Source organism: Bombina bombina, chromosome 3 (genome assembly GCF_027579735.1).
Source record: "Bombina bombina isolate aBomBom1 chromosome 3, aBomBom1.pri, whole genome shotgun sequence".
NCBI classification, from domain to species: domain Eukaryota; kingdom Metazoa; phylum Chordata; class Amphibia; order Anura; family Bombinatoridae; genus Bombina; species Bombina bombina.
Window position 1 is genome coordinate 440306315 of NC_069501.1, and position 23271 is coordinate 440329585.

Here is a 23271-nt window from a genome sequence, read left to right on the forward strand (position 1 = left end):
CCACCCAAATACCCCTAATCTAACCCAAACCCCCCTTAAATAAACCTAACACTAAGCCCCTGAAGATCTCCCTATCTTGTATTCACCTCACCGGGTTCAGCGATCGGTCCAGAAGAGGGTCCGAAGTCTTGATCCAAGCGGCGGCTGAAGAACTCCATCATCGGGCTGAAGTCGGAAGTCCATCATCGGGATGAAGTCTTCTATCAAGCCGCATCTTCAATATTCTTTCTTCCGGAGCGGAGCGAAGCCATCTTCTTCCCAGCCGACGCGGATCCAGCCTTTTCAAGCGACACCTACTCGCCGAATGACGGTTCCTTTAAATGACGTCATCCAAGATGGCGTCCCTCGAATTCCGATTGGCTGATAGGATTCTATCAGCCAATCGGAATTAAGGTAGGAATATTCTGATTGGCTGATGGAATCAGCCAATCAGATTCAAGTTCAATCCGATTGGCTGATCCAATCAGCCAATCAGATTGAGCTCGCATTCTATTGGCTGTTCCGATCAGCTTTTTTGCAGGTGTTAGTTTTTTTTCAGCTCAAACAGCCCCATTGTTTCCTATGGGGGAATCGTGCACGAGCACGTTTTTGAAGCTGGCCGCGTCCGTAAGCACCGCTGGTATTGAGAGTTGCAGTGGCAGTAAATATGCTCTATGCTCCCTTTTTGGAGCCTAACGCAGCCATTCTGTGAACTCTAAATACCAGCGGTATTTAAAAGGTGTGGGGGAAAAAAAGGACGCGTAGCTAACGCACCACTTTGGCCGCAGAACTCTAAATCTAGCCGTCAGTGTTAAAAAAAAAACAGGCTCCAGCTATTGTTGCTCAAGAGCTATTCATGCTTGTAGCTCTGTCTTTGTCTATCTCTGTATCTAACATATTCAACATTTTCTATCTTTTTTATTTTACCTCTGACCAGAGGCGTATTTAGAAACCGCAGGGCCTGGGTGCAAGAATTTTTGAATCATAAATTTTTATTGAGACAAACTTTAAATTAACATAGTAATGCCTTTGAGAACAGTATAATGAGGTCTACAATGACCTGACATAGTGAATATACAATAAAAATACTGTACAGTGGTCATGCAAAATATATAAAGCAACTAGTCTCATTTTCAATGAGGGATGTTTAGGAAGGATAAAATAAGTAGCTATGTCTGCAAAGAGTGATGGGATGATACTAATATCTTTAACTCAGGAAAATGAGGCTGGACGGAACGAGTATGGAGTGGGTGTGAGGAAGGGATAATAGGGGAGAAGGGAGGGGGAAGGGAGAGAGAGAGAGAGAGAGAGAGAGAGAAGAGAGAAAAAAAAAAATTTAGAAAGAAATTATTATACTCCAGGGAGGGGGGAGAAGGTGTCTCAAAGTGGCGGCCCGGAGCTTATGTTCCAATTCGGGAATTTCGTGCTCCAAGGGAGCCAAATAGCATGAAAGGAATCTAATTTATCTAGGACTTTGTACGAGTACTGTTCGGGTGCAAGAATTTAAGAAGGACCCCCACCCCAGCAAAAATGTTTTGTATTTGATACATATCTTTTTTTTTCTCCAATATTTAACACAGAAAAAAATTGTTAATCATTTCAACTTACTCCTGAGCTTAAAGGGACACTAAACCCATTTTTTTTCTTTCATGATTCAGATAGATGATGACATTTTGAACAACTTTCTAATTTACTCCTATTATCAATTTTTCTTCGTTCTCTTGCTATCTTTATTTTAAAAGCAGGAATGTAAATCTTAGCAGCAAGCCCATTTTAGGTTTAGCACCATGGATAGCGCTTGCTTATTAGAGGGTTACATTTACCCACCAATAAGCAAGCATAACCCAGGTTCTCAACCAAAAATGGGACAGCTCCTATGCATCACATTCCTGCTTTTAAAATAAAGATAGCAAGAGAACGAAGAAAAATTGATAATAGGAGTAAATTAGAAAGTTGCTTAAAATTGCATGCTCTATTTGAATCACGAAAGAAAAAAATTGGGTTTAGTGTCCCTTTAAGTCCCTGCTTTTTAACAAAAGATACCAAGAGAACTTTTATAGGAAATATCATTTCAAGTTTACCATGCCTTTAATATCTCAATATTTGTGCTACAATAAAGACAGACATAAAACTCCACAACGTTCTTTCACGGATCAGCTACAGCATGCGATTTTAAACAGCTTTCCAAATTACTTCTTTTATGAAATTTGCCTTGTTCAATTGCTACCCATTGTTTAAAAGCTTACCAAGGTAGTTGTCAGCAATGTACTACTGGGAACTAGCTGCTGATTCGTAGCTGCATATACATGTCTGTTGTGATTGGCTCACCTAATGTGGTCAGCTGGCCCCCAGTAGTTCATTGCTGCTTCTTCAACAAAGAATACCAAGAGAATAAAGCAGATTTGATAATAGAAGTAAAATAGAAAGTTGTTTAAACATGCTCTATCTGAATTATTAAAGAAACATTATGGGTTTCATGTCCCTTTAAAAACTTTCAGATTGCAATATAAAATGTTAATTTTAAACAACTTTACAATTTACTTCTATTATTATTATTATGCTTCATTCTCTTGTTATCCATTGCTGAAGGGACAGCATTGCACTACTGACAGGAAGCTGAACACATCTAGTTAGCCAATCACAAGAGACAAATGTGTGCAGGCACTAATTAGCAGCAGCTCCCACTAGTGTAGGATATGAGCGTATTCTTTTTCAACAAGGGATACCAAGAGAACGAAACACATTTGAAAATAGAAGTGAGTTTAAAAGTGTCTTCAAGTGACCTGCACTATCTGAATCATGCGTTTAATTATGACTTTACTATCCCTTTAGCACTGCTATATTCTACACAGTCATTGGTTCCACAGTAGTTATCCATCTGTAACTGTCATTGATAGGCCCAGCAGAAAAGGATCTCTAGGTTATAACATGGTGGTGCTCTTGATTTTATGTATGGACACTACAAACAGAGAGTAACAGAGAAGTAACTTCACTCTCAAGCCGCCCTTGTCAGAGCCCTCCTCCTCGCTCAGCTGCCAGTCTGCCCCCGACTGCACCGCTCAGCACCTCAGACCAGGCAATCAGTATTCTCTTACTGACTGACTGCATGTGCAGTCACGTGCAGTCAGTCAGAAGCTGAGGAGGTGCATCGCGCCAGCAAAGCCAGTAGACACAGTCAGTAAGGGTAGGGAATCAGAAGGGATCATGGGTGGCCAATGGGTAAACACTGAGAATAACTAACTAGCCACCCTCGAGCGACTCGAGTCGGACACTTAAAGGGACACTAAACCCAAAAAATGTCTTTCATGATTCAGGTAGAGAATACAATTTTAAATAACTTTCCAAGTTACTTCTATTATCTAATTTGCTTCATTGTTTAGATAATCTTTGTTGAAGAAATAGAAATGCACATGGGTGAGCCAATCACACGAGGCATCTATGTGCTTTTACCAATCGGCAGCTATTGATCATATCTAGATATGCTACTCAGCAAAGAATATCATGAGAATGAAGCAAATTAGATAATAGAAGTAAATTAGAAAGTTGTTTAAAATTGCATGCTCTCACTAAATCATGAAAGAAAAAATGTGGGTTTCATGTCCCTTTAACACAGTCTGAAGACCATCAGGGGGCACAGCATTCCATTTGGGCGGGCATTGCCCGTCAATGCCCCCCCGGAGCCGACCCTGTGTGCTCCGCAGTACCACCATAACTGCAGTAGGCAGCTTACCGTATATTTACTCCCCTGAGCTCACCGTTGTGCGCACCTTCAAGTCTCAGTGCTCCTCACTGCTGCACGCCAAAGAAGCAAAAATCGGAGGTTCCGGGTGGCAGCCAGCAGGTCAAACTCAAAGAAAGGACCATTGAGTTTGGATCTGGAATTAAAGTTATTGGGGGGGAAAAAGTAATAATTAAAATTTAAAAAGAAAACACAACCTGAGGCGTTGGGCCCCCTGTGAGAGGGACCTCCTGGGCCCAGTCACAATGGTGACGTCTGCATCACGATAGGTCCGACCCTGCCTCTGACCATTTTACCACTTCTCTTTCCAGCATTTTTCCATCTCTTCCTTTCCTCCCTTTTTAATATTATTTATTCCCTTTTTTGAGACTTCTGCTATAAACTACAACCATTAATAAAACTGAATTTTGGAAACTAAAGAGCATACAATTAACCATGGATGTTAAAATAAATATCTTAAATTAATATCTTTATTTGTAATATGCCAACAGATTCTGCAGCACGAAACAGGCGGTACAATAAATTAAAGGGGCATGAAACCCATTTTTTTCCTTGCATGTAGTTTTAAACAGCTTTCCAATTTACTTCTATTATCAAATTAGCTTCGTTGTCTGGATATCCTATGTTGAAAAGCATATCTAAATATACTCAGTAGCTGCTGATTGGTTGTTGCACATAGATGCCTTGTGTGATTGGCTCACGCATGTGCTTTGCTATTTCTTCAACAAAGGATATCTAACAAATGAAGCAAATTAGATAATAGAAGTACATTGGAATGTTGTTTGAAATTGTATTCTCTATCTGAATCATGAAATAAAAAATTTGAATTTGAGTTTCATGTCCCATTAATAAAGCGATAGTCTAGTCAAAATTAAACTTTCATGATTCAGATAGAGCAGGCAATTTTAAAGGGATAGTAAAGTCAAAATTAACTTTTCATGATTCAGATAGGGTATGTCATTTTAAACTTTCTAATTTACTTTTATCATCAAATTTGCCTCTAATTTGAATGCATTTGACAGTTTTTCACAGCTAGAGGGCGTTAGTTCATGTGTTTTATATAGATAACATTGTGCACATGCACGTGAAGTTATTTAAGAGTCAGCACTAATTGCCTGAAATGCAAGTTTGTTAAAAGATCTGAGATAAGGAGGCACTCAGCAGAAGCTTAGATACAGGTAATTACAGGGGTAAAAAGTATATTTCTATAACAGTGTTGGTTATGCAAAACTTGGGAATGGTAAATAAAGGGATTATCTATTTTTTTAAACAATAACATTTTTGGTGTTTACTATCCCTTTAAGCAACTTTCTAATTTATTCATAATAGCAAATTTTCTTCTTTCTCTTGTTATCTTTATTTGAAAAAGCAAGAATGTATGCATAAGAACCGACCCATTTTTGGTTCAGTACCTAGGTAGCGCTTTCTGATTGGCGTCTAAATGCAGCCACCAATCAGCAAGCGCTACCCTGGTGCAGAACCAAAAATGGGCGGGCTCCTTAGCTGACATTCAAATAAAGATATCAAGAGAACAAATAAAAATTGATAATAAGGAGTAAATTAGAAAGTTGCTTAAAATTGCACACTCTATCTGAATCATTAAAGTTTAATTTTGACTAGACTGTCTTTTAAGACAAGACCGAGAAGGCTCCTTAGAGGGCTTGCAATCAAGTAAATCAAGTAAATCCTTATACTGATTAAATACATTTGATATTTTTCTTCAAATTGTTGTTTTAATGTTCATTTAAGACTATCATTAAAAAAACAGATGTCATATTCATCTTTTTAATATCAAGTGACAATATTTCTATTAAAATGTTGCTCACTGTAAAATCATCTATGAAAACATCTAAAGGCATTGTATTAAAAAGTTCATTACCCACCTAAAAATCTCTGTTTTTATTATATAGTCCGTATTAAAGCTTTGTTCACTAAAGACAATGCTCAGAAACCGAGAGGCACATCCTGTATCTTTAATTACATTATCAGCTTCATTCAATTATGTTTCATTTCCTTTATAGACTGGAACAATGTTGTTTCATATACACGTCTGCAGAAAGAAATTTTGTTCCGCTCCAGTGCAATACAAAGAAAGTGAAAATAAACTACTACATACACAGGTTTCTATTGCATCCGTCATGAATAATTTGTTTTGTTCATCAGCTATCTATAATATCGATATTTCCCTTGTGCATAGCTTGTGAATACTTCAGAATATTCATGAGTATAATGGAAATCAATTGTAGAAAATCACCTCTAACTATTTGCAGCTGGAGTGTCTTGCAAGGCGTTGCACTCCTTTTTTAAAACCATACATGTACTTCATCATAGACCTGACATATTAATTAAGACTGATGAGATAGTGTATAAATAAATTTGCTCCTTAAATAGCTTTATTTATTCATCTTATAGTTCCTAAATATTGCCACCTAAAATGTGTCTTTATGCCACTATTTTAATACACAATGCTCTCTTATTTAAAGCTAGTAGAATTTAAGAAATGTTAGTATTTCAATATGGAGTTGGGATTATCGATCAGCTAAGCTAGGGAATGAAGTTAAGTGTCCATTGTACACATTGATAGCTGAACTGGTCACTAATCTACAGGAAGAATATAAGGTTGCTATATTGCCACTCTAAGGGAGGATACTTATGAAAAACACATCGGTCAGGGGATGTTTAAAGAAATGTTTTGTATAATGTTCCATTATAAGAACCCTGACAGGTGTATTGTATGTGTCCTCCTTTAAAGTGGCAATATGGCAACCCTAACTATAAAGAACAGGAGTGAACAATTTACATTAAACTTGTCAAACAGACAAGATATTGAGAAGCCACTTTTTTATTTTTACAAAGCAGTGGATTTTTTATATAAATATAGGTAGATTAAAATAAAAGATAGATTCCAGCATTACAATGCTTGGGGCTTGCAGGTTGTTGTTAGTTAGTGATAAAGGTCAAAGATGGAAAAAAAATGCCATTGAGGCAGTTGTCCCAGCAATATCAGTGCAAAATCATGAACGATTTTTGGAGGGTAGTAAATAGAATGATTTTCTAAGACCATTCAATATTTAATTGGCTTAACTTCAATCAAACCTGTTCTTGAAACGAATACTTCATGGGGGGAAAAAAATCAAGTTGCTGTGACATCATAACTTGAGCAAGGTTTAAAGACATAATTATATGGAAGAAAATGTGCGATAATAAAATACTCAAACACATTATAGCATTCTCTTTTGCATGTTATGTCCCTTTAACTTTAATAGAAACTTTATTAAAGTCACCATATAAATAGGGAGAAAAGGCTTGTCCCAGCCACCACAACACTTCTTTTCTAAGTTCAAATAATCACATCCAATCCAGTTTGCACTGTAGTAATTATCTGACTGCAGGTACCTAAACTAAGCAAAAGGAGGGGTCAGCACCCTAACACTCAGCTGGTTGTTTAGGTAATGAGCATTTTGAAGTAAACTATTACCTTGTCTATGCTACTGTCCCTAAAGGCTAAAGGCTTAAAGGGACAGTAAACACCTTAAAGGGACAGTCTAGTCAAAATTAAACTTTCATTATTCAGATCGGACATGTAATTTTAATCAACTTTCCAATTTACTTTTATTATCAAATTTGCTTTTTTTCTCTTAGTATTCTTAATTGAAACTAAACCTAGGCAGACTCATATGCTAATTTCTATCACAGGCTTTTTAAATTCCTTTTCAACACAACTAAAAGCACACGTGGGCCATATGGATAACACTGTGTTCAGGCACAGGGAGTTATTTAAGATTTAGCCCAACACAATGCTAACTATAAGACAATAGATCATAAACAGTCACAGTCATGTGATCAGGGGGCTGGAAGAAGGTTCTTAGATACAAGGTAATCACAGAGGTAAAAAGTATATTAATTTAACAGTGTTGGTTGTGCAAAACTGGGGAATTGGTAATAAAGGGATTATCTATATTTTAAAACAATAACAATTCTATGGTAGACTGTCCCTTTAAGAGTTTTTTATAAAACGTTTAGTTATGCATCACAAAACAACTTTCACTATATATTTGCCCCCTTTTCATGTATTTAGCTCTGAAAATTGAGTTATTTCTAATTCTCAGAACTTGAAATGCACCCTGTTGACTTTTCAAGGCTAACCATGCTAGATCCTAATTTACATTATCAGATAACTGCAAAACAATATACTTTATACAAACTTTATGACAGTAACTAGCCTTGATGTCTGTGGACTAAAAGCCAGATTGGCTCCTTGAAATAAGGCCAATGGGGGGTGGACTTTGGCTTTTGAAACATAAATGTAGTAAAAACATGTTAATTTGTTTTTTTTAAATGGTAAGGCTTGACTGATATGTTATTTTTTAACAAAACAAAAGTAATGTCTTGTAATTATGAGTTGTTTTACTGTCCTTTTAAATGACCGCTTAGCATTTTTCCAGATTTGCAAATACTGTATTAATTTCTTTTTTTACGCAACAACATTTCCTCAACATAAATTTGTCAAATGTGTCATTTCATATAATGTTTGTAACCATCAGCAATTTCAGCACATGTAAATCCAGTATCCCAAAACACCTCCCACTCTAGTTTAATAACCACAGAGATATGTTAACATTACCTTGTCAAAATAAATCTTACAATGAAATATTGATATGAAAAATGCACAATTGTAATAGATCTGACAGATATGACATTTCCTTATGGTTATGAAGTGGTTAAATAGAATAGCTATCTAATGTTCATTATCAATTATGCCAGCACTAGGCTTTTCAATTTTCTACTGGGGTGCATAAAGTGGCTTCATCTCCCTGTAGGAGGTTATTATACAAAATCCTATCCAAGAAATTACTGTTTATTTAGCAATTTAGTACATAGTAATTTCGTTTAATTCCCTTAAGGATGCTGAGTCTTTTCACTGTATTTGCAAGTAATGGATTTCCCATAGGAATCAATGCAAACTGATATTGGTAGATGCTACTCAAAATTCTCAGTGCCTGACAAAGTATTTGTGGATGTCACTGAACCATAAATAAGTAATATGCACAATAAATACACATTTCTATAGTTATATGGGTATTGTTATTATTATTATTGTTAATATTATTATTATTTTTAACATTTAGATGTAAAGTGATGCCAAATTCCATAGTACTGGGTACACGATCCATGGTGAAAAAAGAAATATGGATACAAAAAGGCAGGTTAAAGAAAACAAATTAATACAAGAGATGGGAGGCCCTATTTCGAGGAGCTTACAATCTACAGGATACAGGAGGAAAAGGAAAATTAAGTAGAAGTGTTAGCTTGTAATCATGAATCTATGTAAATGTGTTTGTGTCTATGAACAAACACACATGTACACATGCAAATATACATAAATGCAGGGGTGTTACAATACCTCACTGGAACCCAGAGTAAAGGCTTTGGAGGGTCCCACCACCACCATTTAAACAGTGCCCATTCTGGCTGTTGGCAAAATAGCAAAACCTGAGCTGGCAGCCATATAGGAAAAAAGATACAGGCATAACTCAATTTTATTGCGCTTCGCTTTATTGGGCTTCGCAGACATTGCTCTTTTTACAAATTGAATGGTTGGGGCAACTTTGTGTTGAACAAGTCTATCGGCGCCATTTTTCTAACATATATATATATATATATATACATACATACATATAAACAAATAAATACACTTTAATACACATATAAACACATAAATACACCCCTCTATAAACACACCACCAACAAAAAGATTATGACTCATTGAAGGCTCAGATTATGGTAAGCATTTTTTTTATGAGCAAAGAGAAGAATAGTCCAGCTTATCGATTAAAACGTATAATTCTTTATTGATCCATTAAAAGAGGAAGAATCACAGCACAAAACACTTGATAGGTGTAGAGGGTGCAGCACTGTATGGCCTACGCGTTTCGGATGTCATAGCCTACAGTGATGTGCCACACACCTGTTTAAAACACCCTAAAACAAAAAGCATTTTTTTTTTAGCAATAAAGTGTTTTTTAGTTAAGGTAGGTACAGTGTTTATTTTTTATATAATGTTATTTCACTTAATAGACTACATTATAGTGTAATCATTACTTTTATATGCACTGGGAAACAAACAATGAGTATGACTCATTTTATTGCTATATTCACTTTATTGCGGTGTTCTTGAGCAGAAGCCACAATATCTCTGATGTACGCCTGTACTGCTTCCCTGTGACTGTGGGTCATGCTTCCTCTTTTGTTTGTCTGCACCAGAGGATATGCAATAGTACAGGCTATCTGTACAAATATGGTGGCAGAGTTTTCTGTATAGCAACACTGTGGTAGCCATCTTGGAAACTCTGCCACCATATTGTAAAGGCAAATCATACTGATTGCAGAGCCAGATGGCCTCCTTTGGGGGGGGCAGTCTCAATCGAGACCTTTGAGACCCCTATAATTATGCCCCAGCACAAATGTGAGAGTATATGTGTAGAAAGAGATCAACATTAAAGAGACAGTAAATTATGCATATTAAAACAACTTTGCAATATGCTTTCATTAGTTATCTTTTCCCCTTTTCCTGTAATTCAAGTCTGAAAATTGTGGATTTTGTAGTCCTGAAAAATGAAAGAGCAGATGGCAGGTTTCACAAGTCTAATCTTGCCAAACAATGGATATTTTACTATCTCTACACTGAAGTTCAGATTGGCTACTTCAAATAAAAAAGTTGTCAGTGGAATTTGACCACTCAAAAACAATTGCAGTGAACAAGGTGTTAATCTCTTCTAATAATGCTTAAACTCTGCTGATATGTTAATCTATTGGAAGACTGCAGAAAAAAATTAAAATTAGTAGACAGTTGCATTTGTTTGAGAGCCACACTAATCTAAGAAGAAGGGTTCCAGTGCGCTAGAGGTAAGTACATAACTCTACAAGTGAACTTTCTTTGATATATATATATGTATGTATATATATATATAGTATATATATATAAATATATAATATAGTAATGGTAAATCCAAGTGTTTAACAAATGCTAGGATTTACCATCACTAAAAATAAACTCTAGTCTAGTTTCGCTAAACGTTTCCACCTTTTAACCTATAGCCGAGCGTGTCAACTGACATCCAAGCACAGCTAGAGGTGGAAATGTCCCCTCATTGGTAAAGGAGCACTTTGCAATGTGCAGGCCGAGGCGCTGATTTTAGCGATATACTTTAGCACAGAAAGGGTGAGTTTAGCACCCATTTTTTAGTAATTGATGACAGAAACTAGAGTTTATTTTTAGTGATGGTAAATCCTAGCGTTTGTTAAACGCATGGATTTACTATCACTTTAAGCCATTAATTGTTTGACGGTAAATTTACTAGAATAATATCACATTGACTCATTCCAGTGGTTTTCACACAGGAATTAATAATTTGTCAATACTGAAAAAAATCCATAAACTAGGTCCATCCCTCTATTTTTTGCAGCTATGAGGCAAGTCCAATTGATTTCTACATCAGATTTGGCAGCCATCCAGGACTCAAGGTACAAAGGTGGAGGTGCTCCTGTTTTGTTTTATTAATAGGTTAATTCTGGGGGAACAGTACATGGAAACTAAGAAATACTATATAATTTATGAGGACACAAATGTAGCCATGTTTTTTTCCTTTATATAAAATGATCAATTCACCATTTTTGTCATCAAACACTTAAACTATCCAAAACTGGATTCCTCTTATAAAAACCTAGGCACATTCACAAATAGAAACATCACATAAACTGTGAGCTAATTGGTCAGCTCACTTGAGCTAGCTTGCTCAGGGCCATATGTTTCCTAATGAGGTAAGACTTGTCTTTGCAATAGAAGGGTTTAGTTTGACCTATTTTTCCAGTACAAAAAGGCTAAAGTTTCATCGACTAGTATAATATGATGGTTTAATATTATCATCCTCAAAGGTTTCTACAGTATTTAGTCAGGTGGTATCTATCTTTCTATCTATCTATCTATCTATCTATCTAGATATATATATATATATCTACAAAATCATTATATAGAGAGGCATCCATCTATCAATTATTCTAGATAGAGTTGGGGAAGAGCCCGAAAGGGGAAATTTGCCAGTTGAGGAAGCGTGCAGACCTACAAACCACTTGAAAGTGATGCAGCATCTATATATCATGCATTTTTCTATCTGTCTATCTATCTATCTATCTATCTAGTATCTGTCAATAAAGTTTTACTTGAAAAATAGCTTTACAAGGAGGTTTTTTCAGTTCAGCTTTTTCAGTTACAACAAAAAATAGACTATAAGGAAAACCATTTACAGGGAGTGGGCACCCCATGCAGATGTAATAACAGCACATGTTAATTTTCAGAAATGTTTTTTCTAGATCTAATCTCCATTATTGCTTTACGTGGCTAATTCTTAGTGTTTTAAAGTGAATAGAGAGTTTACTAAATGTGGAGATCTATGGGGGGGGGTATGTGTACATTACACACATAGGGCTAGACTACAAGTGAGGCACAAACTGTTTTGTGCTGGCGCAATCACGATTTTGCAAGTCATTTTCATTTTGCTGATATTACAAGTTCAGCTAAATCATTTCCACGATCTAAGAGCTGTGGTAAACTGGTTTCCAAAACTAAAAAATTGCACAAAACACATCACAAAGTACACTTACACCCATAACTAAACTATTAACCCCTAAACCATCATTTTTTCACATTTTTTTTCTCCAAATGCAAGGTTGTATGTGTGAGTAGTAGCTTTTTTTTCTCTATTGATATCTATGGGAGAATACATGCACATGAAAACTCATCTTAGGATTTTTGCTTTTTTTATGTTACCACTAGCGCAAACGTTTTTTTTTAACTTGTAATGCCAGCAACGCCGGTAAAAACACAAACAATTTTTACTGCGGCACTTGTAATCTAGCTCATATTCTTGTTTTCATACATTTTGAAACAGAAATTTAGAAAGGGTATCCAAAATAATCAGAAAAGTTAAAGGCCCTTGTGCTGCAGGCTTTTTTGTGAGGCTGTAACAGCAAGTTAAGTAGAATGAGTTGAGGTAGCAGACTTAAGGCATTAGGGGCTCATCCATGAAGGATAATTAACCCTCTTGAGCAAGAGCAGAGCAGGTTTTGGGGCTGAACAACCAATGGCGCAATCTTAAACTCTGTCAGCACATGCTGACTTGCTCCATGGGAAAGTTGGTAAACAGGGAACCTTTTCCACCAACGTTACTGAATGGACGCATAAGAATGCATCACTTTAAAGGAAAACAGAAAAAGAATCAAAAAGAGTATCCTTGCAAATTAACACGTTTTTTCCAACAGCCCAGTTGTTTGTACAAGACATTTGCTGTACATGTCTATACTTACTGTCATGTTATTTTGTCTTGGTTTTTCAATGTATGTGATCTGCGTATGTACATCTAGTAAACACTGATGATAAATAAATAAATAAAAAGTTATTACTCATTGAATAGGAGCTTTCTGAACTACTGATTGAATAGGAGTTTTCGGAACTACTGGAACCCTCTTACATTCATTCTAAGATTCTTAGGAGAAATTGTGTTGAAAAGCACAATGGGCAAAAAGTTCTAAATACCCTCACCACCCACTGCAGCTTCACCAGTTACTATTTTATACTATGCAGCTGACTCTCTAAAGCTGACAAATATATCCACTCTTTAGTGAATCAGCTGCACAGAGTAATCCTGGCAAAGAGTGAGAAACTAAAGCTAGCTTCCAGTTAATGTTGCTCAGTGAATTACTAAATTGATCACTTACATTAAATATGCAGGATAAAGACATATTCCATAGCCTAAAGTCCTGCATTCTTGCTTGCATGATTCCTAATGATTAGTTTATTCAAATTAAGGATACTGATTGAATGTGACCCACTGATGTTTATGTCCCTCTCCAGTAGAAAACACATGTTGACAATGTGTGTGCAAAATCAAATTGTACTGTAGGTGCTGTGCTACAATATAGATGTGACAGCACTACAATAGTAACATGGGCCTCTATTTATGAAAGGTCTTGCGGACCTGATCCGACACTGCGGATCAGGTCCGCAAGACCTCGCTGAATGCGGAGAGCAATACGCTCTCCGTATTCAGCATTGCGCCAGCAGCTCACAAGAGCTGCTGGTGCAACGCCGCCCCCTGCTGACTCGCCAGCAAGGGGGTGTCAATCAACCCGATTGTACTCGATTGGGTTGATTTCTGGCGAATCCTGTCCGCCTGCTCAGAGCAGGCGGACAGGGTTATGGAGCAGCGGTCTTTGTGACCGCTGCTTCATAACTGCTGTTTCTGGCGAGTCTTTAGACTCACCAGAAACACAGGCCATAAAGCTCCTTTTCAGAGCTTGATAGATAGGCCCCATTGTCCTTAATCATGCATGATTAAGGACCATGTAGGACCAAAACGTCTATTTTGTGGACTGTATTGTTTGGAGGAATCAGATACTCCATTGTGACTTGCACGCTTTAAAACTTTGGCTTGGGTGATGGACTCTACGGGGCCTATTGAACAAAGGTCTGTCGGACCTGATCCGACAGTGCGGATCATGTCCAACAGATACGCTCTCCGTATTCAGCATTGCACCAGCAGTTCTTTTGAGCTGCTGGTGCAACGCCGCCCCCTGCAGATTTGCGGCCAATCGTCCGCTAGCAGGGGGGTGTCAATCAACCCGATTATACTCGATCGGGTTGAATTGCGTTGATGTCTGTCTGTCTGCTCAGAGCAGACCGCGGCTTCATAACTGGTGTTTCTGGCAAGCCTGAAGGCTCGCCAGAAACACGGGGCTTCAAGCTCCATACAGAGCTTGATAGATATGCCCCTACCAGAGTTTTTGCATGCTACAATATGAAATAGCCCCTCTTTTGAGAGCAAAGCTCTAGGTCCCCCCTGCCTTAAAAACAAAGCTCTTTTTGAATGTCTGTTAACTTTTTATGGAAAATTCCATTTTGACACACATTTCCAGTAGCAATCAACAATATTCTTTCTATTTCTAGGACTCGCCATGAGAATGGGTAGCCCGCAGTACAGGGTGACTCTAGACTGTAATGTCTGTAAAAAGGGCAAATTTGTGGCAGCTTGTACCTATGAATGATACTTTAATGTGCTACAGTAATAAAAGGAGTGAGTCCTCTGATATGTATATTTATAAGCACATATTAATTGAACATATATCATTGAAATTCAGAATGTTTACTGCAGCGGATGCCATCTTAGAATATCAAGAGCAGCCTGAAAATAGATGGACTAATTATACAATTATGTGTACATCTTTGGTCATCTGAAATGTTGGGAACTACCCTCGTTAAAGTAGATTGATTTAGTATATATTTAAAGGGACATGAAAGTCAAATTTAAACTTTAATTGTTGTGACATAGGGTCAGGTTGCAAAAGACACTCTAACAATTACGCGTGAGCGATATTGGGTTTTTCACAATCGCTTTACCGCAATTGAATTTAACGCGCATCGGGATAGCACATACTCAGAGCTCTGGTTAACTGATTTGCAAAAGAAAAAAGTGCCACAAAACACAATAAAATACATTACAAAGTACAGTAACACTCATAATAACACCATCTAAAAAACATTATTAAAAAAATATTGCACAAACAAGTTATAAGCTAGGCTCAAAGATATAAGGTCTCAGTTATTAGAAGAAAAAAAACAGGGAAAGGGCTTTAACATTAAGATATTTAGATATATACATATACATGTCTAAATATGTTTATATATATATATATATATATATATATATAAACATTTATATAAATATATGTATTTATTTATATGTGTGTACAGATGTATTTATGTATTCATATGTGTATATTTGTATTTAAGTTAATTGGAGCCCTTTGCAGTCAAGTAGATGAAAACATGTTAAAGCATATTTATGCAATATTAATTTGTAATAAAGTGTCATACTGTGTATTTACTGTAAATATTTCACATTCCAATGTTCTGCACATAGCAGAATATGTTCTAAGTATTTATATTTATATATTCATCGATTTATATAGGTATATAAATATAATGTACCAAAATACCGTTAGATATATGTAAAAATATGTATTTATGAATAAATAAAACATTCTGCTATGTGAAAAACATTGGAATGTGAAATATTATAATTTTCTTGTCGGTTTTACGCACTTGAGAATATGCGATCGGGTTTTTCCACTTTCTCCATTGACTTCTATGAAGGAATATTTTAACTTTCGCTTTTTGCACACATTTTTTTAGCGCACAAGTGAAAACGTGTTACTTTCAACTTGTAATACGAGTGTTACCCAACATGCGCAAAAAGCTTACTTCTTATCATGTGAGCAGGAACGATAAATACCGCTCCACTCTGGCCCATAGTAAGCAATTTAAAAAAATCCAATTTGCTTCTTTTATCAAATTAACTTTGTATATATGATTGAAGAGCATACCTAATATGCGTAGGAGGGTGTATATGACTTAGAAACTATAAGGTGGTTGATTTATCATATTGTGAGCAGTCATGATATGATGTAGCGTATCATGTCCCCTGCACATCGATAAATATGAATAAAATAAATTTATCATTGCCGCCTGCAGATTTGCGGCCAATCAGCCACTAGCAGGGCGTGTCAATCAACTCAATCGTATTTGATCGGGTTGATTTCTGTCCGCGGCCTCAGAGCAGGCGGACAAGTTATGAAGCAGCAGTCTTTAGACCGCTGCTTCATAACGTCTGTTTCCGGTGAGCCTGAAGGCTCGCCGGAAACAAGGTGCATCAAGCTCCATAGTATACGAAGCTTGATAAATCGGCCCCTATATGGCAGCAGTATTTGCAACAAAGTACAACTTAGCTCCTTATGCATTTCAACTAAGTATATCAAGAGAATGAAGACAATTTGATATTAGAAGTAAATTTAATTTTGTTTTAAATTGCATGCTCTATTTGAATCATCAAAGTCTTTCTTTTACTTTCATGTCACAAAAAAAGTATAAATAAAGTAACAACTAATGAGTATACAAGATAGACACATTATAAGGATTATTAACCAATGCTGAGCCAATACACTAAAAAAAAACTGCATTCCCTTTACAAGGTTAACATATGGCCTGGGGTGCAATAAATTTGGGCAATGTGTTTAGTAGGCTGAAGTGAACCTGTGGAGTGGTGATTGGAGTAGCCAGCTATTCTTTCACTATGCAAACTCAGGTTTCTTTGGCTTTAATGACCTATCACTAACTGGAGCTGGGGGAATTTAAAATGCCTGCCAGCACTCTGCTGGCTTTGTATAATTCATTTGTTTTATTGCTTTGCTTGTATTTTTGTCTCCTTTTTGGACTTTTTTTCAAAAGAAAACAAAATAAAGAATGATTTGATCAGGGAAACATAACCTCCTTTTCAAAAAAAATCTCAGCACCTGAATAAAAAGCTATGTTTATGTATTAGAAAATGAAAGGTATTGTGCGACATCTGTCTATTCATTAATGATAAACAAAAACTATTACCATAATAACAATAGATCCTCTTGTGAAGGAAAAAAAAGGGGGCTGTGTATGTAATGGTTAAAGAAAGAAGAATATTATGTACACATTTAGGCCTGGATTACAAGTGTAGTGGAAACAGTATAGCGCTATGGTGTGTTAGGGACAGTCTACACCATCCGGTATCATTTCATGCAAGGCAAAAGTGAATACCGTATGCTAGGGAAACTTTCTTTATTCAGACGTTTTAATATGGCCCCGAAATTCCTCCTCCCTCCTTCTTGTGGGTCTGGTAGTAATCGCTCCCGGCAGTGTGTTTGACCGGACTGGATTACATGAGACACTCGGGCAGACGCATTGCGCATGTGCAAAACTACAGGCACGAGTCATTGATTCTACAAGTCAGAACCTGTTCATTGGACACTGCTACACAAATAGCATGCCCATTGATTCTATAGGAGGAGTTATGCTGCCACCTTATAATGTCCAAATAACAAAGTATTACAAAAAAAGTTTCCTTTTGCCCTGCATGAGTGGCACCGGATGGTGTGTGTTGTATGCGGTACAACAATCACAATAAGGGAACTTGTTAATCCTGTGTATACTGTCCCTTTAACATTGGTTAAGTACAATCCATACCATTTTTGAAATCCTATTAACCCCTTAATGACCGACGTACCCTGTACATTGTGTGGTCGTTAAGGGGTTTCCTAGCGCAGCTTTGCTGGAAGAGGTGAAACTGTGCTAATACTCAATGCCTCACTTCTGGAGGCAAATCCTGCGCTATAAAACAAGCCCGATAAAGAGGGCTTGTTAATGACTTCCGGCATACCCTGTACATCGGCGGTCGTTAAGGTGTTAAAATTACAGATATTTTAGTGCTCAAGCAATAGTCTAGTACATGCTAATATTCCCATGTCAAATAGCGCAGGTGTGTTAATTCCCTCATAAAATTCATGCTTGAGAGCTAAGCTGATGGAACGCAAAAATCCACTTAAAGGGACATGAAACCCAAAATGTTTCTTTCGTGATTCAGATAGAGAATACAATTTTAAACAACTGTCCAATTTACTTCTATTATTTAATTTGCTTCCTTCTCTTGTTATCCTTTGCTGCAAGGTTTATCTCGCTAAGCTGGGGAACAATAAATAACTTTGGTTCTAGTTGCTGATTGGTGCCTGCAGATATATAACGATTGTCATTGGCTCACCCATGTGTTCAGTTAGAAACCTTTAGTGCACGGCTGCTCCTTCGACAAATGATAACAAGAGAATGAAACAAATTAGATAATTGAAGTAAATTAGAAAGTTGTTTGAAATTGTATTCTCTAAATGAAAGAAAATGTTTGGGTTTCATGTCCCTTTAAGCAGAGGAGTACTTAATTTAATTCTGTGCTATACTATTTCAGTGAAACTTAAAGGAATAGCCTAGTCAAAATTAAACTTTCATGATTCAAATTGAGCAAGCAATTTTAAGCAACTTTTTAATTTACTCCAACTATCAATTTTCTTTGTTCTTTTGGTATCTTTATTTGAAAAAGCAGGAATGTAAGCTTAGGGGTCGACCAATTTTTGGTTCAGCCCCTGGGTAGAGCTTGCTGATTGGTGGCTAGATTTAGACACCAATTAGAAAGCACTACCCAGGTGCTGAACCAAAAATGGGGCATGCTCCTAAGCTTACATTCTTGCTTTTTCAAATAAATAAAGCAAGAGAACGAAGAGAAATTGATAATAGGAGTAAATTAGAAATCTGCTTAAAATTGCATGCTCTATCTGAATCCTGGAAGTTTAATTTTGACTAGACTATCCCTTTAAGCATAAAGACTCACACATACACCTTTGACCCTTTCCCAGTCACGTCATTTGTCATATAACATTTCCCTTTTATTCTGCCATAAGCCTTTTCTTCATTAGTTATCTTTTGTTTCCTAAGTATTAAATCTAAATATAAATGACATCCTTTATTTCCATAGAATATCATGTGTTTTATAAAGCAAACTAGCAAGCGATTACAATGTATCACTATTTGAGACCTGAAGTAAATGATTAAAGGGACATTTAACACCAAAAATATTGTTTTAAAATATAGATAATCCCTTTATTACCCATTCCCCAGTTTTGCATAGCCAACACAGTTATAGAAATACACTTTTTACCTCTGTGATTACCTTGTATCTAAGCCTCTACAGACTACCCCCTTTTTTCAGTTCTTTTGGCAGACTTGCATTTCAGGAAATTAGTGCTGACTCTTACATAACATCATGGGCGTGAGCACAATGTTATCTATATGACACACATGAACTAACGTCATCTAGCTGTGAAAACTTGTCAAATGCATTCAAATAAGAGGCGGCCTTCGAGGGCTTAGAAATTAGCATATCAGCTTACCTAGGTTTAGCTTACAATTAAGAATACCAGAACAAAGCAAGTTTGACGATAAAATTAAATTGGAATGCTGTTTAAAATGTCATGCCCTATCTAAATCATAAAATTTTTATTTGGACTTTACTGTCCCTTTAAGTAGTGTTTTACAGGCCCATTTATCAAGCTCCGTACGGAGCTTGAAGGGCCGTGTTTCTGGCGAGTCTTCAGACTCGCCAGAAACACAAGTTATGAAGCAGCGGTCTAAAGACCGCTGCTCCATAACCCTGTCCGCCTGCTCTGAACAGGCGGACAGGAATCGCCGGACATCAACCCGATCGAATACGATCGGGTTGATTGACAGCTCCCTGCTGGCGGCCGATTGGCCGCGAGTCAGCAGGGGGCGGCGTTGCACCAGCAGCTCTTGTGAGCTGCTGGTGCAATGTTAAATGCGGAGAGCGTATTGCTCTCCGCATTTAGCGAGGTCTTGCGGACCTGATCCGCAGTGTCGGATCAGGTCCGCAAGCCCTTTGATAAATGGGCCTGTTGGACTGCAAACAAGATCAACACTTAACACACCACTTGTAATGCGAGTACAATAAGGGCCCTAACAGCGCTCTCTGTTCTATCCATTAAAAGTGTAGGGTGAGCTAAAAAAGTTTCAGATCCCTTAAAATGATTTAGTTAACATTTTTTTTAACAGATTGTATGTTAGCCCAAAGCCAAGTGCAAGATATCACCCTGTGTTATCAATTTTGCTCCACTTGTAATCTATGTCTTATTGGGTGGGTGCATTTATTTTTTTCTTTCATTGGTTCAGACAATCAGATTAACCATGATTATGGCCTCCAGAAGTATTTACTTGATAACAAGCAATATCAGCACAACATCTAAAGTAGTTAACATTGCATGATAAACTCAATTTGATTGCAGTTTATAAATAAATAGGGTCCCGTGTATTAAATGCCATGCAGACAGGTGCTCAACTTGAGAACCTGTCTGCACGTCTTTGCAGTGTATAGGCAGAATGTATGTCCGCTGCCTGTATATACCACTACACACTCAAGCAAGTATGTAATGCCGCCCCCTTCCCTCAAGTGAACAATCACGAGAGAGAAGGGCCTGTCGGTCACCTCCAGCTAGCGTGTATGCAGATGATTTCTCTCAGCCAACTAACTCTGAGTCTGATGACCGCTGCTTCTTATGTTACAGGAGGCAGGATTGGCAAACCTGTCCCTAAAGGTCTCAAAAGCAGCTTCTGCTGCTTAGTACAGGGAGCCCATAAAGTCATTTTTTTTCATGCATCTTAGAATAATCACTGGATTGTAAATGCTCTGCATTCCAAAAAAAGGGCCAGATTACGAGTAGAGCGGTATTTTTCTTGCTCGCCCGCTAACTCCGCTAGAAGTAAGCTTTTTGTGCGCTTTGGATAGCGCTTGCATTACAAGTTGATAGTAAAACGTTTTCACTTGTGCGCTACCCAGAAAAAGCCGAAGCTAGAATAACGTATTCCCCCATAGAAGTCAATGGAAAAAAAAAGTGGGGAAAAAACTAACACTCTACTCGTGCAAATCTTATTGCATATTCTCAAGTGCGCTAACCCGACATGAAAATAGTAATATTTCATATTCCAATGTTCTTCACATAGAAGAATATATTCTGTTTATTCTTAAATACATATTTCTACATATATCTGATGGCATTTTGGTACAATATCTATCGATCTATCTATCTATCCCTCTCTCTCTCTCTCTCTCTCTCTCTCTATATATATATATATATATATATACTCCTCCTAGTAGTAAATCCGTCCTCCTGGGCCAGCAGCCTGGGTGCTAACATGAAAAAGTATACCACAGATGTAGAAAGCACTCACAGGACTTCTCAGTAGTGGGTCAACCAAAAGGCGTAGGCCTAGATTTAGAGTTCGGCGGTAGCCGTGAAAACCAGCGTTAGAGGCTCCTAACGCTGGTTTTGGCCACCCGCTGGTATTTGGAGTCAGTGATTAAAGGGTCTAACGCTCACTTTTCAGCCGCGACTTTTCCATACCGCAGATCCCCTTACGTCAATTGCGTATCCTATCTTTTCAATGGGATCTTTCTAACGCCGGTATTTAGAGTCGTTTCTGAAGTGAGCGTTAGAGCTCTAACGACAAAACTCCAGCCGCCGGAAAATAGCAGGAGTTAAGAGCTTTCTGGGCTAACCCCGGTTCATAAAGCTCTTAACTACTGTACCCTAAAGTACACTAACACCCATAAACTACCTATGTACCCCTAAACCGAGGTCCCCCCACATCGGCGCCACTCGATTAAAAATTTTTAACCCCTAATCTGCCGACCGCCACCTACGTTATACTTATGTACCCCTAATCTGCTGCCCCTAACCCTGCCGACCCCTGTATTACATTTATTAACCCCTAACCTGCCCCCCACAACGTCGCCGCCAGCTACTTACAATAATTAACCCCTAATCTGCCGACCGCAAAGCGCCGCCACCTACGTTATCCTTATGTACCCCTAATCTGCTGCCCCTAACACCGCCGACCCCTATATTATATTTATTAACCCCTAATCTGCCCCCCTCAACGTCGCCGACACCTGCCTACACATTATTAACCCCTAATCTGACGACCGGACCTCACCGCTATTCTAATAAATGGATTAACCCCTAAAGCTAAGTCTAACACTAACACTAACACCCCCCTAACTTAAATATAATTTACATCTAACGAAATAAATTAACTCTTATTAAATAACTTATTCCTATTTAAAGCTAAATACTTACCTGTAAAATAAATCCTAATATAGCTACAATATAAATTATAATTATATTATAGCTATTTTAGGATTAATATTTATTTTACAGGCAACTTTGTAATTATTTTAACCAGGTACAATAGCTATTAAATAGTTAAGAACTATTTAATAGCTACCTAGTTAAAATAATAACAAATTTACCTGTAAAATAAATCCTAACCTAAGTTATAATTAAACCTAACACTACCCTATCAATAAATTAATTAAATAAACTACCTACAATTACCTACAATTAACCTAACACTACACTATCAATAAATAAATTAAATACAATTGCTACAAATAACTACAATTACATAAACTAACTAAAGTACAAAAAATAAAAAAGAACTAAGTTACAAAAAATAAAAAAATATTTACAAACATAAGAAAAATATTACAACAATTTTAAACTAATTACACCTACTCTAAGCCCCCTAATAAAATAACAAAGACCCCCAAAATAACAAAATGCCCTACCCTATTCTAAATTAATAAATGTAAAAGCTCTTTTACCTTACCAGCCCTGAACAGGGCCCTTTGCGGGGCATGCCCCAAGAAGTTCAGCTCTTTTGCCTGTAAAAAAAACATACAATACCCCCCCCCCCAACATTACAACCCACCACCCACATACCCCTAATCTAACCCAAACCCCCCTTAAATAAACCTAACACTAAGCCCCTGAAGATCTTCCTACCTTGTCTTCACCATCCAGGTATCACCGATCCGTCCTGGCTCCAAAATCTTCATCCAACCCAAGCGGGGGTTGGCGATCCATCATCCGGTGGCTGAAGAGGTCCAGAAGAGGCTCCAAAGTCTTCCTCCTATCCGGCAAGAAGAGGACATCCGGACCGGCAAACATCTTCTCCAAGCGGCATCTTCGATCTTCTTGCATCCGGTGCGGAGCGGGTCCATCTTGAAGCAGGCGAC